General features: G+C 44.5%; 1 long non-coding RNA gene and 1 pseudogene across 1 annotated transcript in view; both read right to left on the bottom strand.

Moving 5' to 3' along the window:
- The window catches only part of LOC140200675 (uncharacterized), a 33,180-nt gene extending 20,995 nt beyond the window's left edge, over positions 1-12,185 (bottom strand). Inside the window, exons 1-2 of the long non-coding RNA XR_011886688.1 lie at positions 12,097-12,185; positions 6,206-6,330 (exon numbers count right to left, since the gene is read on the bottom strand). This is a non-coding gene — a long non-coding RNA (uncharacterized lncRNA). The remainder of the gene's footprint in view (positions 1-6,205; positions 6,331-12,096) is intronic.
- On the bottom strand, positions 7,923-10,566 carry LOC140200671 (macrophage-expressed gene 1 protein-like; annotated as a pseudogene).
- Positions 12,186-12,942: the final 757 nt, after the last annotated feature.

Genomic DNA, 12,942 nt, shown 5'->3' with positions numbered 1-12,942 from the left:
TCCCGTAACCCTGATTCAAAATGAAACTAAACAGAGGAAATGCCAAATTGTGCATTCTCACAATGCAAAACAAATTTTTTCAGAAGTGTTGCTTTCTCAGAATTTTTTTTGTTTATGATAGACTGCTTGAAGACAAACACAAATATAATTTCAGACTACTTGTATCACATAGGAACTTGGAGAAACAACAAATTAACTTTTATTGAATATAATGAGTTAAATTGCATAATGCTGATGCTTTGCAATAGTTCAACTAAGTTAATAATATTCTGTTCATGATTTTCATTTGTACTCAGTGACTGAGGCTTCTCACTTAAGCGTCCAACAATAATTCACCAGCATTTATGGATTCCAGTTGCCCTAGTATCTTTTCTCCATGACCGCAATGTCCTGGTGAAACCTTCCACCCTGCTCATCACTGACAGCACCAAGATTTGCAGGGAAGATGTCTAAATGGGAATGCAGAAAATGAATCTTTAGTGAAATGTTGCATTTCATGGTTTTATATGCTTGAAGCATGCTTTCAACCAGCTGCATGTAGTTTGGTGCCCTGTAGATGCCAAGACAAATTTCAACAACTTCTATGTGATTTTCTCCGGTCCCACTAGAAATTCTTCAAATTGCCTGTCGTTGATGACCTGTTTGATTTGTGGACCAACAAAAGTGCTTTCCTTAATCTTGGCATAGTTATTCCGGGAAACATCTGTCTCAAATATCAAAATCCTTCATAGAAATTTTTGTGCCTGGTGATAGCAAATTCCAGCCTTACAGTCCTGAACCCAATAATTATCACTAAAACCTGTCCTGCCATGCAGCAGCCGCGCTGCCTGAGCGTGCCCAAGCATAAGTTTATTAAAAATGGTGCGTGATAGGGAAATTTCATGGTGATTTTCCTGATCAGTAGCCCAAAATTCATAAGATACACCTAAAGGTATTCAGAAAACAAAATCCTTGTTGTCCAGTGTAATTAGTCAGAATCTCCTACTGCTTCTGTTTGAAATTGAAAGTTAGCTCTCAATCAACCATATCTCACTTTGTACAAACAACAGATAGGAGTAGAGGTCATGAAATCACTGGTCAAACATACCAACAGGAGAAGCCATTACACCAATCCTGTGACTTTACACAGATCCTTATTCCCCTGAACATAAGAGAATGAGGGATATTTTGATAGAGTCTACAAAACTATAAGGGGTATGGATAGAGGAAATGTAAGTATGCTTTTTCCTCCAAGGTTGGGTGAGATGAGAGCTGGAGATCATGAGTTAAGGGTAAAAGGTGAACTGTTAAAGGGGAACATGAGGGGAAAATGAAGATAATGCCTGACGGAAAACAGAAGGGAGAATATATATAAAATAGATCTTTTAAAATGGCTTCCTTCTGTGGCACAACTTTAAAATTTTTCTATGAACCTCAAAATGGTGATTGTTGGCTTTCTTCTTGACCTGCTGCAGATCGTGTGGTGAAAGTTCACCATTAACTTCAGTTCCAGATATCCATCCCAACAATGAAAGCAATACATTCAGTAGATTGGGTACCTAATAAAGTGGCCACTGGGTGTATGTTCATGGTTTTCTGCTGCTTCAAGGTTCGGTGTGTTATGCATTTAGAGATGCTCTTCTGCACACTACTGTTGTAATGTGTGGTTATTCCTGTTGCCTTCCTGTCAGCTTGAACTAGTCTGGCCATTCTCTATCCTTTCCCATTAACAAGGTGTTTTCACCCACAGAACTGCCACTCACTGCATTTTTTTTTGTTTCTCTGTAAGATCTACAGATTACTGTGCATGTAAATCCTAGTAGATCAGATTTTCTGAGATACTCAAACCACCCTGTCTGACACCAACAATCATTCCATGGGCAAAGTCACTTAGATCACATTTTATTCCTATTCTGATGTTTGGTCTGAACAACAACTGAACCTCCTGATCATGTCTGCATGCTCTTCTGCATTGAGTTGCTGCCACATGATTGGCTGATTAGATATTTACATTCATGAGCAGGTGTACCTAACAAAGTGGCCACTGAGTGTAATTGCAAATCACGGTGCCCTCTTGCTGTTCAGCTGCAGCTTCCTGGATTCAGTGCGGTCCTTGGATGCGGCCTGATTCAAGAATGCAACTGTCCTCGTGACTCTGTGGTTTCCTTCCATTGCCTCCCACACTCCAAAGACGTGGTAACTTTTTGTTTGTTAACCCTTATGCAGCTAAATGGCAAAAAGAAATGAGAATGAACGGTGCTAGAAGCTGGTATGGGCCTGATGATCAAACCATCTCGTGAGTTGCAATAAGTATGTAAAGCCAGTATGTGACATACTTTGGAGGAGAAAATGAAGATAATGTTGCCCCTATTTGCCTGCTGCTGTTGTCCTGAGAAATAGACGTTCCGGGTTTGTGAGTTCCAGCCAAAGGAAGTATTTCCATGTTGTTTGTTTCTTTATTTATTTAGAGACATATTGTGGAACAGGCCCTTCCGGTGCAAAGAGATGCACCACCCAGCGACCCACCTATCTAACAACATCTTAATAAATTTAGAATGACGTATGGTTCGTAGGTTAATTGATCATTGTAAATTGCCTTGTGATTAGTCTAAGATTAAATCGGGGGTTGATAGCCAGTGTGGCACAAAGGGCTAGCAGGGCCTACCCTGTGCTGTAACTCTAAAGAAATACCCAGTATGTGGGAGAAAACCAGAACACCAGGAGAAAACCCACACTCTCACGGGGAGAACATATGAACTCCTTAGAGGAGAACTTTATCTCTGATCTCCCAAACTCCTCGCAGATGGTGCCAGAACTGAACTCAGGACTCCAGTTGTTGTGAATCCTGTCGATGATCCATCGTCTTCTGGTGATGGGGAAAATAGGTATCTGGTGTGTATTTGTATCATTACAAATAAATACCATTGAATAATGCTGAGCTGTAGATATAGTGTGTGTCATGTGACTGGCAACAATGACTATATCAATTGAGTCAGGGTTTATAAAAACAAACAAACATTTATTAAACTCTGATCATCAATAGCGAAAAATATTCAAACGACTAATTTAACCAGAAGTTAACTGCTATGTGGCCATTTAACAAACCACCACTCAGTACTAGTTCTTAAAGCAGTAAATGCAAAAACAGTTCTTAAAGTGGTAAATTCAAACACAGTTCTTAGAATGGTAAATTCGTAGGTCCAAGAGATTTCTACAGTCAATTAGGAGAGACTTTCCTTAAGTAAAGAATTCCTCGAATAAGTGACGTTACTGCTGATCCCAGCCGGAACCTGCCTTGTCCACAGGATTCACGACGACGGAAATAAAACGGTTTAAAGGGACTGACCTTTTTCTCTGTAGCATAGACACTGCACAACCTTTTCTGTTTTAGCAGAGGTTGTCTCATGCAGATCACTCTTTCTTGAATGAAGATTCAATAATGGTCGATCCTCTTCAATACCGCTGAACGATATCAGCTTTACTCGACTCTTTCAGGTTCCGTACTTTAGTAATGTCTTCACTCTCCAATACTACTGAAAAGGTACACCAACAAATCTGGCAGCTATTGGTGAAACTGCCGGCACAACACTTCTGAACCTTACAATAAGAAGTAACAACAGGAATTCTGCAAATGCTGGAAATTCAAGCAACACACATCAAAGTTGCTGGTGAACGCAGCAGGCCAGGCAGCATCTCTAGGAAGAGGTACAGTCGACGTTTCAGGCCGAGACCCTTCATCAGGACTAACTGAAGGAAGAGTTAGTCATGGGACGAATACACAGTATAGCGGGAGTATCTGACTGACAATTTAAACTGAAAACCTAACTGCGTCACCAGGGGTCTCCTTTTTATACCCGTGGTGAACATGTCATCATGTGACCTCACATCGGCAGGAAAATTACATCATGCAATCTCCACAAAACCATTACATCATGCTCATCAGCTACTCAATTACATCATGGTCATAACACAGTCACAAGATATCCATGAGGTATGTAACATGTGTATAATTAAGTTTAAGGTGGAATTGATTGAGGTGGGTTCAATGGTATTATTACGAAGTGGCAAATGTGGCGTCAATTGTAACTCAGGAGAAATTTCATTCTATTTATTTATTTATTCATTTGTTTATCTACCTACCATTGTACAGAGGAGAAAAGATCCCTCCCGTCCTTCGAGCCACACCACCCAACATCCCTTGATTTAACCCTAGCCTAATCACGGGACAATTCACAAAGGCCAATTAACCCACAAACTGGTACAACTTTGGACAGTGGGAGGAAACTGGAGCACCTGGAGAAAACCCACATGGTCACGGGGAGAACGTACAAACCCCTTACGGCCAGTGGTGAGAATCCAACCCGAGTCGCTCGTACTACAGAACGTTGAGCTAACCACCACGCTACCTTGTGCTTAGTTTGAGTTGGTACATGGATGGAAGCGTACAGAGTGATATAGTCTGAGTGCAGGTCAGTAGGACAAGGCAGAAGATCAGGCTAGCATGGACTCGATGGGCCAAAAGGCTTGTTTCTATGCTGTAGTGCTCTATGACTCTAAATACTTGCATAGGGGTACTTGAGGGAGTGTGTTGGGAAGGGCCAGGAGGCATATGGGCTTAATGCAGGAAATTGGGATTAGCTGGGTGGGCAACGTGGACAGCATGGACTCGATGGGCCAAGGGGCCATGCTGTTCTGCTCTATTACTCTGTTACTCTAAGGTAGCGGTCCCCAACCACCGGGCTGCAAAGCATTTGCTACCGGGCCGCGAGGAAACGATATGATTTGGCGATATGAGTCAGCTACACCTTTCCTCATTCCCTGTCACGCCCACTGTTGAGCCATTACGCATGCGAGGTCATTACCTGCGCGTTATCCATGTCAGTGCGGGAAGAGATCAACTCCTCGAGCTTGCAAATGATGGCGGGCTGAAAAGTATGTTTGACATAACATCTCTGCCTGTATTCCGGATTAAAGTCAAGGCTAAATATCCTGAGATAGCCACGAAAGCACTGAAAACGTTGCTTCCATTTCCAACATATCTCTGCAATGAATGCAACGAAAACTAAATTGCGGAATAGATTGGACATAAGGAACCCCATTTGACTATCGCTGTCTCCCATCACCCCTCGATGGGACCGTCTTGTTGCAGGAAAACAAGCCCAGGTCTCCCATTGATTCTGCCGTATTGGTGTGTTGCAATGATTTTATATGTTCATACAGGGAAAATATGTGCTGCGTGTTTAATATCCAAACGTTACTTAAAATGTTATGGTGTTATTGACTTATATAACCATATAACAATTACAGCACGGAAACAGGCGATCTCTGCCCTTCTACTCCATGCCGATATCTACTCTCACCTAGTCCCACTGACCTGCACTCAGCCCATAACCCTCCATTCCTTTCCTGTCCATATACCTATCCAATTTTACTTTAAATGATAATATCGAACCAGCCTCTACCATTTCTACTGGAAGTTCGCTCAACACTTACTTCAAGCTCCCGTGTCCTCCCCTGATAATTGACTTATCGCTATATTCATGCGAGGAAAATATGCACTGTGTGTTTAATATTAAATTCGTTAGATAAACCTTTTTAGAGACGAAATTGAGTGTATTAGTCACTTATCACCTATATTCCGGTCGTGATTAACACCCCCCTCACCCCCAAACAGAATCACCAAAAACGATTTGTAGAAAAAAATCGGCATGTACGCAGATGCGCAAGTCACGCATGCGCACCGGTGCCCACGCAAGGCTTCATGGTCATTGTAGTCTTTGTCCTGGTAAACCCAACATATTTGACTGCAACTCCGTTGGCAACCCTACCTGCCCCCTCCTCCACCCCTCCGCCCCCGGTCGGCCGGTCCGCAAGAATATTGTCAATATGAAACCGGTCCGCAGTGCGAAAAAAGTTTGGGACCCCTGCTCTAAGGCAATAAAGACAGAGCCAGTCAAATAACATCAATGAATAAACAATATTTCTGAATTTATTTTCCTAATTCCCCAGCATCTGTGATGTTTTTCTTTTTAATGACACTCAAGTTTAAAATTGAGTCTTTTCACCTCAGCAGCCTGGGACTTCCTCCCTGCTCTTCAACCATTATATCAGACAGTATCCTTGTTCACTGCAAGAGAAGCCCGATGAATCACGCTGCCCAGCGGCCCACCTACTTAACCCTAGCCGCATCACAAGGCAATCTACATTGACCGATTAACCTACTCACCAGTACGTCTTTGGAAAGTGGAAGGAAACCGGAGCACCCGAAGGAAACCCACGCAGTCACGGGAAGGATGTGCAAACTTCTTGGAGACCATGTCGGAACTAGACTCCGAACTCAGATGTCCCGAGCTGTAATATTATCATATTAACCACTACTGTACAAAGGATAACATTTGAACAGAACACGTTGTTGAAAAACTTCAAATATATCGGGCTCAATTTTAATTAGTAAAGACATCACAAATGGATATTAAAGCTTTATTGTTTTTTATCTGTCCCTGTTTTTAAACAGAGTTAAAATTACTCTTGTAGCCCTCGGTAAGCCTCAGGCTTGCTCAGCTCATTTCTTTCTAGAGGGAGCAGCCTTCGGCCCGGCCAAACTGGGTAATCAAGTTTGTGTGGATGCTGTGTGATGTCCACCCGACCAAATAGCAGATAATACACCATATGCGATTAACTGATTACACTTTATAGATCTTACTGGAACTATGTAATTAGTAGGGATAAAATATAAAAGGTAGTAAAAGGCGCCAAGCTTATCAAAGTTCAACCACTTCGTGCACACAGTTGAGCTCAATTAACAGAGTTTTCTTTCTACCATTCAAACCCCCCCGACCTCCTCGACCCACCGCCTGGGGCCAACCACGGTGGTCGACCAGATGCTCCACACGAGTCTGTCTTTGTCTCCCCTCCTCACCGAAGACCCTGGGCCTCGAACTCCGGCTCGGGTTCCGCCCCGCTGCCCAGTTTACAGCATCGCGTCTCCTCTCTCTGTCCCCATCAGGCCTTCTGCCCCACAGCCCGCAAAAAACAAAAGTTTACAGACACACAAGAAAGAATGACCTAATGGGTTCGTTCATTCTCTTATCAATAATATAACCCAAACAAGCAGAGAGAGAGAGAGAACTCCATACATCGCAGTTAGTATTACAGAAAAGCCATTTTTATTATAACATGACAAAGAAGCCATTTTGTTAGCCTTCGCAGTAACATAATAGAACAAACCCCTTACACTCTCAGTATACAGTGCCTGTTAATATGATTAATAAAATTACCAGCAATGCTATTTGCATTAATACTTAACGGATGGATCCTAAAACATTATGTTTTGTTTTATAAACATGAGAAAATCTGCAGCTTGCTGGAAATCCAAAGCAACACACAAAAAATTCTGGAAGAATTCAGCAGGTCGGGCATCATCTCTGAAAAAGAGTAAACACTTCAACATTTCGGGCTGAGACCTCTCAACAGGCCTGGAAAGGAAGAGCAGTCAGAGTAGGAAGGTGGGAGGAGGGGAGGAAGAAGTACAAGGTGGTAGATGACAGGTGAAACCGGGAGGGGGTGAAGTAAAGAGGTGGGAAGTTGATAGATGAAAGAGCTAAAGGGCTGGAGAAGGGGGAATCTGAAAGGAGAGGGTGGAAGACCATGGAAGAAAGGGAAGGAGAAAGGAACACCAGAGGGAGATGATGGGCAGAGAAGGAAATGAGGTTCTTTGTTTTGTTCAAAGGGCTACAAAAACACCACAGATCTTGACATTTATTCATCATTACATCATAGATTTAAGAAATTACAGTTCAAATCGCATAAACTTTACAATTAGAAACAGCCCATTTAATGTGTGTTCATCTGGACCAAAATGGTTTCTTTTAATATACCCATCAGTCTAATATCATTCCTCAATTTCCTTCCCAATCCCGTAATTTCTAATGTAGTCTAATCTCACTTTCCTCATCCCGGCCCTGAGGCATTCCACCCAGTCACTTTACTCTCTCTGGCTGTTTTTCCTTGAGTAAACAACCCAGCCCTTTTCACTTCACCAAGATTTAAATTCAAATTAATCCCTGAGATCTATTTGTATATACTGCTGAGTGATTTGTTCCATTGCAAGGGTCAGTGTAGGAAGGTTAGGTGATCCTTACCCCAGCTGTGGTCAAGGAGCTAGCCTGAATCCACTGGGTCTCAGGCCTTGGTGTTTGAAAGAGAGGACTCCTGGCTCTCTGCTTGCTCAGAGCTGGGTTTGGGAATTACCAGGTGTTACTTTTACACATCCTGGCGCCTACATTTCCTACAGCGCTTCCTGGCACAGAAGATGAGGCCGATTATGCCAAGCAGGGCCACAGTGATGGCAGTAGAGATCCCACCGCCACCCCGGGTCCTCTGGAGTGACTGGTGTCAAACAAGTTGCGGGCATCCGAGACGGGGGCCACTCTCCACAGATTGGTGGCTGTGTCCTTCACCCAAGGCTCCTGGTACTCGGTCATGACCAGCACCATATTGGTGGAGCCAGTGGTGAGCAGAGGAAGGGGCAAGAACGGGGGCAGGTTGATGGGGGCCAGGTTGAGATTATTAAAGGAGCCGGACTTCACACAGTACAGGATCTGGCAGCTGTCACTGATACTAGCCAGGTGTCGGCTGTAACCTTCTGGACAGCGCTTGGGATAAGCAGTGGCCCTGTCCGGGTTCTGAGCCGGCTCAGCCAGCAGGTTGCCTGCCTCACAGCTGAAGAAGCCACCAAAGGGCAGCGAGTAGCGGAGGCCCATCTCATAGTCCTCACTCACACAGACCTGCAGGTGCTGGAAGAGCCGCAGGGGGTAGAAGGCCGTGGGGCACGAGTGTCCCTGGGTCACCGGGTTGCTAGACTTGGAGCTGTAGAGGCCGCCAAAGAGGTAGCCGCTGTCTGGGGCACAGTGGTGCTGGGCGTCGTTGCGCACCAGTACGACTCAAAGCGGGCCCTGTTCACGTAATAAACATCACCACACACATCCTCGCAGCAGCTCCCTACAACCCAACAGGATTGGCAGTGCTGGTGACACTCGTACCGACTGAGACCCTCCTCCCTTTGGCCCGAGTACAGGTGAATGGCCGAGTAACCAGGAGGGCAGCTGAAAGCACTGGTCAGTGGGTTCTTCTGGGCCAGGGACTGACACAGCGACTGAGCGCCTGGTCCTGACACAGGGGTACACTCCTGGTAGACACCACCAAAGGTGAAATTGGTGTCTACCCCCTTACAGGAGCCATTGTCGACGTTGGCCTGGAAATTGAAGTTGGTTGACTTGATATCCACACAGCCAGGGTGGAAGTTAACTCTATAGTAGAGATTGATGGCCCTCTTGATAGCCCGGGAGAGCTTGGTCACCGTGGGTTTCGGCAGCTCGGGTAGGTTGGATGGGGTGACAAAGAAATTGAGGGGCTGCCCGCTCCTGTCGATGGCCACTAGGTGGTTGGTGATTTCCTGCTGCCACTTCTGCAGAGTGATTCCAGGGTAAAAGGGCACACCGCCATTACTCTCAATCCTCGAGTGCGTCCTGTTGCCCACGTAATACCTGGTGAACTGATCAGGGCTCTCCTCGTGACTGCTCAAGTTCAGGCTCAGGTTTGCGCCCAAGTTCACCACGTTGAAAAAGGTGACTCCTGCCGAAGCACTGATGCTCGACTTCTGGCTCCAGCTATCAGACACAAAGCTGGACTTGACCTGGTCCACCTGCACCAGGCTAGCGCCGGCGTCCACACCAGTCAGGACATGGGTCCCATAGTTAAGAACTAGTAACTGGGCATAGTAATCGGCAGCCCTGGTCTGGTTGTTCTCAATATGGTTGGCAATCTCAATCAGCTGCTGCTTGAAGCCCACATCCAGCTTGAAGTTGGGTATGGATTTAACGTGGTACATTAAGTTCCTCACCTGGATTCTGGTGGTTATGCTGCTGTCCTGCACTTGATGAGTATTGATCCTCTCAAAACTGGCGGAGAATTTTGCATTCAGGATAGAGAGGAAGGACACCTCAGAGTTGACCGAGGCACTCGGGGTGCTTTTGTAATCCAGAACACAAAATAATCTGCAGATGCTGGGGCCAAAGCAACACTCACAACACGCTGGAGGAACTCAGCAGGTCAGGTAGCATCCGTGGAAAAGTTTGGTTGACGTTTTGGGGTGGAACCCTGACAAAGGGTTCCGGCCCCAAACGTCGACCGATCTTTTCCACAGATGCTGCCCAACCTGCCGAGTTCCTCCAGCGTGTTGTGAGTGTTGCTTTTGTAATCCATCCAGCTGTTCATCATATCTGCCATAATATCCAAGCTGGTCTGCTTCCGGGGTACCACGTAGACCTGGTCTGGGATAAAGTATTCCCCATCCTCACTGGTCTTGCACTGTGAGTAGCTGATGGTCATTACTCGACCTCGGTCGAGGTTCCGCAGGTTGTCCCAGCCCCCTCCAGGCAGAACCTCAAGAGCTGTCAAGCTTTGCTGTTTCCTACAGTTTGACAAACCATCTCCACTTGGCTCTCGAAGGCTGTTGTCTGTTGCCCTCACTGAGAGAACGCAAAGAAACGCATGGGCCAAAGCCAGAGATGTCTTTAAGGATTGCATCATAGAAATATAGAGAAAAGAAGTTTTTCCTAATCTCGGTCCTAAAATGCTTCCCCTTTATCCTCAAACTATGACCCCTCATTCTGGACTTCCCCAACATCGGGAACAATCTTCCTGCATCTAGCCTGTCCAATCCCTTTAGGATTTTATATGTTTCAATAAGATCCCCCCTCAATCTTATAAGCCTAGCCGATCCAGTCCTTCATCATATGAAAGTCCTGCCATCCCAGGAATCAATCTGGTGAACCTTCTTTGTACTCCCTCTATGGCAAGAATGTCTTTCCTCAGATTAGGGGACCAAAACTGCACACAGTACTCCAGGTGTGGTCTCACCAAGGCCTTGTACAACTGCAGTAGTACCTCCCTGCTCCTGTACTCGAATCCTCTTGCTATGAATGCCAGCATACCATTTGCCTTTTTCACCGCTTGCTGTACCTGCATGCCCACTTTCAATGATTGGTGTATAATGACACCCAGGTCTCGTTGCACCTCCCCTTTTCCTAATCGGCCACCATTCAGATAATAATCTGTTTTCCTGTTTTTGCCACCAAAGTGGATAACCTCACATTTATCCACATTAAATTGAATCTGCCATGAATTTGCCCACTCACCCAACCTATCCAAGTCACCCTGCATCCTCTTAGCATCCTCCTCACAGCTAACACTGCCGCCCAGCTTCGTGTCATCCGCAAACTTGGAGATGCTGCACTTAATTCCCTCGTCTAAGCTATTAATATATATTGTAAACAACTGGAGTCCCAGCACTGAGCCTTGCGGTACCCCACTAGTCACTGCTTGCCATTCTGAAAAGGTCCCATTTATTCCCACTCTTTGCTTCCTGTCTGCCAACCAATTCTCCATCCACATCAATACCATACCCCCAATACCGTGTGCTTTAAGTTTGCACACTAACCTCCTGTGTGGTACCTTGTCAAAAGCCTTTTGAAAATCCAAATGTACCACATCCACTGGTTCTCTCCTCTCCACTCTACTAGTTACATCCTCAAAAAATTCAATGAGATTCGTCAGACATGATTTTCCTTTCACAAATCCATGCTGACTTTTTCTGATGATTTCACTGCTTTCCAAATGTGCTGTTATCACATCTTTGATAACTGACTCTAGCATTTTCCCCACCACCGATGTTAGGCTAACCGGTCTATAGTTCCCCGATTTCTCTCTCCCTCCTTTTTTAAAAAGTGGGGTTACATTAGCCACCCTCCAATCCTCAGGAACTAGTCCAGAATCTAAAGAGTTTTGAAAAATTATCACTAATACATCCACTATTTCTTGGGCTACTTCCTTAAGCACTCTGGGATGCAGACCATCTGGCCCTGGGGATTTATCTGCCTTTAATTCCTTCAATTTACTTAACACCACTTCCCTACTGACATGTATTTCCCTCAGTTCCTCCATCTCACTAGACCCTCTGTCCCCTACTATTTCCGGAAGATCATTTATGTCCTCCTTAGTGAAGACAGAACCAAAGTAGTTATTCAATTGGTCTGCCATGTCCGCGCATCCTCTCACCTCATTACACGGTGAGGTCTCCTGGCTTGTGAGCTACTGATGCTAATGGTTTCCTGTTTTGTAGCAGGCTTCTTCCTCTTGCAGTCCCATGACCCTGCTTCAAAATGAAACTATACAGGGTAAGTGCCAAAGTACACATATTTACAATGCAAAACAATTTTTTTCAAAAGTGTTGCTTTCTCAGAAATTTTTTTTGTTTATGATAGACTGCTTGAAGATGAACACAAATATAATTTCAGACTACTTGTATCACGTAGGAATTTGGAGAAACAACAAATTAACTTTTATTGAATATAATGAGTTAAATTGCATAATGGTGCTGATGCTTAGCAATAGTTCAACTAAGTTAAAAATATTTTGTTCATGATTTTCATTTGTACCCAGTGTCTGAGGCTTCTTGCTTAAATGTCCAACAATAATTCACCAGCATTGCTGGATCCCAGTTGCCCTGGTACCTTTTCTCCAATGTCCTGGTGAAACCTTTCACCATGCTCGTCACTAACAGCACCAAGATTTGCAGGGAAGAAGTCTAAATGGGAATGCAGAAAATGAATCTTTAGTGACATGCTGCATTTCATGGCTTTATATGCTTGAAGCATGCTTTCAACCAGCTGCATCTAGTTTGGTGCACTGTAGATGCCAAGACAAATTTCAACAACTTCCTTGAATGCCTTCCATGTGATTTTCTCCAGTCCCACTAGAAATTCTTCAAATTGCCTGTCATTGATGACCTGTTTGATTTGTGGACCAATAAAAATGCTTTCTTTAATCTTGGCATCAGTTATTCTGGGAAGCATCTGTCTTAAATATCAAAATCCTTCATAGAAATTTTTGTGCCTGGTGATA

This window comes from Mobula birostris, chromosome 7 (genome assembly GCF_030028105.1).
Source record: "Mobula birostris isolate sMobBir1 chromosome 7, sMobBir1.hap1, whole genome shotgun sequence".
Classification (NCBI taxonomy): Eukaryota; Metazoa; Chordata; class Chondrichthyes; order Myliobatiformes; family Myliobatidae; genus Mobula; species Mobula birostris.
The sequence above is the reverse complement of the archived record's forward strand: the minus strand, read 5'-3'. Positions and strand labels throughout refer to the sequence as shown.